The sequence below is a fragment of the Priapulus caudatus genome, unplaced genomic scaffold, assembly GCF_000485595.1.
Source record: "Priapulus caudatus unplaced genomic scaffold, Priapulus_caudatus-5.0.1 Scaffold20, whole genome shotgun sequence".
Classification (NCBI taxonomy): domain Eukaryota; kingdom Metazoa; phylum Priapulida; class Priapulimorpha; order Priapulimorphida; family Priapulidae; genus Priapulus; species Priapulus caudatus.
In genome coordinates, this window is record NW_014577081.1 from 982316 (window position 1) to 987562 (window position 5247).

Consider the following 5247-nt stretch of genomic DNA (forward strand, 5'->3'; position numbering starts at 1 on the left):
TCACCTCTGAACACTTGACATTTTCGAATTTTTTTATTAAAAAAAAAACCCTACCTACCCTACCTAATTTTTTCAAGACCGTTCTCGGAAACACATCATTTATTTTTTTAGGCCTTATCCTAAGAAGGATGCTTTTGACCCATTTTGCTATCGCTAATTTCCACGAGCGGTTTTGCTCGATGGCTGTACGAAGGGGAGGGGAGGAGTTCAGCAGTCTTCTATCATCAGCTAAAACAAGCAAATCGAACCGGCTAATAATAACATTTACGGGATCGGCGAATCGTGACGGCGCGCGCACAACTACAGGGAATCGTCTAGACGACGTGGGGGTGGGTGTGGGGGGTATGTTTGCAACAAGAAGGCAAGTTACGCAGTTCGCAGATACTATTCTATACTCAAAATCCATGCATATATACACCGGGAACTGACCAACCGCTGCGCAGTTCGTTAGTTCGCGGCCGCGCGTATATACACATATTTTGAATGAGAAATGCGCGCGAATCTCTCGCACTGACCCTGTTGCCTTCGTGTCGTCGCCGGCTGGACAGTGGGGACCGACTGTGGCTGCGGTAGTCCCTGTTGCTGCGGCCGTAGTGCGGCGAATTCGATCTCGAGTAGGAGCGACTGCGCAGAAAAGCACGCGCTCGTTACGCCGACCTTGACCCCAGGCCGCAACCCTGCGACCTTGATTTCAGGTCGCAACCCTGTGACCTTGATCTCACGTCACGAACCTACGACCTTGACCTCTGGTCACAACCCCGCAACCTTGACCTGAGGTCGCAACCCCACGAAAGTAGGGGTAGTAGAGTAACTTAACCCTTAACAAAAGTAGAGCACTTTACGTCGGCTGGGTGAATTTCGCCCCCGTTACGTCCAATTACGATCGTGGGCGACGTTCGCTTGTCGAACAATGCAGCGTGCGATCGCGCCGCTTCGCTACTCGTGCTGCTATGACACGTTATGTTGTTATCAGTCTCGCAGTTTTCTATCTAGGGGATTACGATCGTGACAGCCGTGTCTGTGTGCGTGTGCGGCCAAGTGTGACCCCGTCAATCTCACACAAAATTCATACACAAGGAAGAAACAAAAAGCATACATCCGCGACACTTAACATCGACGAATACACATAATTAATGAACGAAAGCAGTCATACACGACAATGACCCTTCTTTCTTAAATCTCCACAACTTTTATTAAGAAATTTACAACGAAACACGATTTACACAATATAATACAAGAGGAATCGGCCAGCTATTGCTAAAAAGCTTCGTTCTTACTTCACGAGCGAAGAACGAGCGAGCGCGTTAAATAAACGACGAGAGAAAAAATAAATTACATCCGAGGCCTGTCCGCGCATTGCGTCGCGCATTCCTGTAACGTCCGTCCGACGACCAGACTGCGACAGTGACGCGACCGCTCTCCCACGACAACGGAGACGACGCGCAGCATCCGATATCGTTCCCGTCTCGTGGGAAGCCTCGTCGCCGCGGAAACGCCGCGACACCACTGATCAATTGTCCCACGACAACGTGGGGCGCGCAGCATCTGAGATCCAAGAAGCCTCGTTGCCGCGGAAACGCGAGATCGTGCGACGGCCGCGCACCTCGAGCCACGCAGAATTGCCACGTCAGATCCACGACTCGAGGTATCGATCGACCGCCTCGCGCGGGGAGAAAGAACACTCGATCATTCTCCAGTAGTCGCCACTAACGCTGTCGCGAATCACGAGAGATGATCGCTCAATTGTCTCACACATGACGTCTCTTTTAGCCTGAAGATGGCGCCACCATTGCCGGTCGATCACTCGATCGTCTCGCAGGAGGCGCCACCGCCGTCGCCCCCCGCTCCTCCGTTCTCCACCGCTTTATATTATATATATTATACTTATTATTTATATTATATTAAATCATAGCTGCATTACGTCGTATAACATCACGCTCTCACGACAGAAAACCACAATCCGCGCGAACGACGTATATCGCGCTCGCGAGAGAGGAGCGCAAAAGTCGCGTCGCGATCGTCGAAGAAAAATGGTCGGGAACGAATTTCGCACGCATCAAAAGGGTTCGTGCATCGTGCCGCGGGGTGTCACACAAACACGGATGAACATAGCATGCGAACGACGGCGGAGGATCACTGCATGGCGGAGCATGATGCTGGCGAGAGATCGAGGCGTAAACTGGCGCACTGCGGGAGGGATCGCCGAGGAGTTCAGGAGGATGCTATCGACAGCGAACGGAGCGTTGGAACGTCGGAAAATTTCAGCATGATTTGCGCAGTATTTTAGACGCGAGACGGTTCTACGTAAAAAATATCCACCCGTTAAAAAAACCTTCAGGTTATAAGTTACTGATGCCGTTTCACTTGTTATTATTAGTCGCGACTGCTTGTTAACGTTACGTTTGAAACTATCGCAGAGAGCGCAGCAGCCGGGTTCAGGGGAATAGTTGACATTTCGACTGCGTCATGTTTGCTTTCATCGCTTTAGCTTCCCCACGTTACCATCTGTCAGAAACGGGGGTGGTGGTTCCCTGGTCGAGGAAAGAAGGGGAGAGGGAGGAAAGCGGGAAAAAAACGGGGCAACAAGCAACATACCTACCTCTGAGAAAAAAACCACCCACGCGAATCGCAAAACTGGAAGCAGCACGCTGGGAGTTCACGGCCAAACCTTCGATTTCTAAACTTTGCTCTCTCTCCATATCCTCCCCTTCTCTTCTTTCTTCCTTCCTCTGGCATATCTACCACCTCGTTTTTTCTCTCTCTCTCTCTCGCTCTCTCGCGCGCTCGCTCTCGCTTTCTCCCCAATAGAAGGGTCTTCGGCCGAGATTCTGTGAAATCTTCATTTCAATTTTCTGCTCCTCTCCTTTGCCTCATTTTTCTTCCCGCTTTCCTTCCGCTATATTTTCTGGTTTTCTCGCATCTCTGATTTCAGTCTTCCCTTCTCTCTTCAACCCTCTATTTCTGTCACGTTTTCAGTCTTCGAAAACCTTTCAAAACAAAGAGAACAAGTTAACAGAACGCAGAGACTGCGATGCAACCGATACGACACGTAAAATCTTTATTAGTACTTTGTATCATATACTCATACAGTATTACTCTGAGCTGACAGATATATAGAGACGACTGGCTAACTAAACATAATACACAAAATCATATACGGACTTCTTACATACAGTCGAGCGGCAAAATGGCAATAATCACGCCCTCTCTACACCTCTTAATGAGCTGAGCCAAGTCGTTATCAAAGACTTTGCTTGTGGTACATACACTTCTCATATGCTGCCAGCCAGCACAAGGCTAAATACCGTGCTGGAAAATGGCCAATGCCATACAATTTTGCGAAAATAATTTCTGCAACAAAACCATCTTCGTGCTCTCTCGGCACCGTAACACAAACTGCTCATAAAACTTCGTACGACAGATTAAGAATCGTTCTACTAAACGAACGCTAGCTCCGAAAGCAATACGTTAATAATATATATGAACTCTCAGTTTAAAGCTGCAAATAGCAGACGACGTGATCAGTTAATACGACATGAACGTGTGTTTCTGCAAACACTATTCACTTTGAGTTCTTTCTTTTTTTATAGAGAACTGATCATGACCTACATTAAAATCCTGGTGTATATAACTCCAAGCTACACTTACGTATACAGTTTAGAGTTGGAACTGGGCGGAAATATCGAAGTGGAAAAAGGGCCAATAAATTTTTGCTACTGAATATACTTAGTTGAACATGCTTATTGCATAAAAAGCAATACCATATATATCAAGAGTACATAATAGAGATTTATATTATGTACTCTTAATATATATGTAAATGAATGGTGTGTATATATATAGACACACCGGCTTACTGTATTTAGTGGCAGCTAATGGTCCTGATTTTAAGCTGCAATAATACACTGGGTATTAGTCCAACTATACATTTCTACAACGCACGTTGCGCTACTATGACAACATACTATCCCGTAAACAAGTACGAATGAGAAACGCAAAGTTTATAGATGCCTCAAAGATAATACCAAAAAAATATGTTAGGAATTCGACATTAGGAAACTTTGACCCAAAGTGAATGCAGGGCAGCAAAGTCACTGCGGTAATTTTCATAATAGTTAGGGCGATTACTGGAGTTTACCACGAAACAGCAACCGAAAACTTGCATCGAATCGGAATCAGATGAGGAAGGTACGTAACGATTAAAGGAATACTAATTACAGACAAGGTTCACAAATAACTAACATCCATTCACAACACGCAGGTACGAACACACGCACGCACGCACACACGTATACACACAAACACACTGTTTCTCATATCCCGTGTATTATATACATGGATGCTGGAAATCGACATTGAATTACAAAGCGGACAGACGCAACATGGTCATGTAACAAACGTCACACGCACCACGCCTACCACTGGATTAGCACTTATGTTACGTGCAACTAGAAGATTGTCACCGAATAAGAACGAACTTTGTAATAAATTTTGAAGTTGTTTGCCCTCCATTGTATCCAAACTCCGTGCCGAAAATCAAACAAGACCAACTTCTCTTCCACATAGATTGTACATATTTAGGGAAGCACATGCCACATAGCGCAACAAAGGTCACAGAGACACAAGTAGTAGACACGAATTCGTTGAAACGAAAAAACGCTCGTATCAGTAGCAGGTGGACCAATAATAAGACTAGCACATGGGACAGCGCCAGCATAAAAACATCGTGCGCGCATACTTATCCGCGTTAAACACAATGCGAATGACGAACAAAACTCTAGCGAACATTTAGGGTTTCTGATCGCGGTCTAATACTCTAATACGTGTCGCGATAAAATTGTTAGTTTGAGCGATGACTACCTCATCTATAGTACATACAGCTACGGGTGCGTCCACGCCACGCACATTCAGGGAATTAAAACACTAGAACGTAAACATTACGCGTTGGGGATGAATGTGTGTGCGAGTGCATCTTTGTCAATTCTGCGTGCCCAAATGCTTAGGTGTATAGGTCTGTATTAGTGTAAATCCGTGCGTGAGCACAGGTGTGTGTGTGTGTGTGCGTGTGTGTATGTGTGCCTGTGCACGCATGCACCTGCCCGCACTCAACACTGGGACTAAGACAGTAACTCGGTCGCTTCTGTCTCTCTCTCCTCGTCACTGCAGGACCATCAACGACAGGGATCTGCAGGCGTTCGCAGCTCACTGCCACGACCTTGAACAGCTCGACATCCTGGGGTCAATGGG

At 46.5% G+C, this 5247-nt stretch overlaps 1 long non-coding RNA gene across 1 annotated transcript in view; it reads right to left on the minus strand.

Annotated features, from left to right (window-relative positions):
• LOC106812070 overlaps positions 1 to 5088 on the minus strand; it is an 11485-nt gene extending 6397 nt beyond the window's left edge. Inside the window, exon 1 of the long non-coding RNA XR_001394281.1 lies at positions 2600 to 5088. This is a non-coding gene — a long non-coding RNA (uncharacterized LOC106812070). The remainder of the gene's footprint in view (positions 1 to 2599) is intronic.
• Positions 5089 to 5247: the final 159 nt, after the last annotated feature.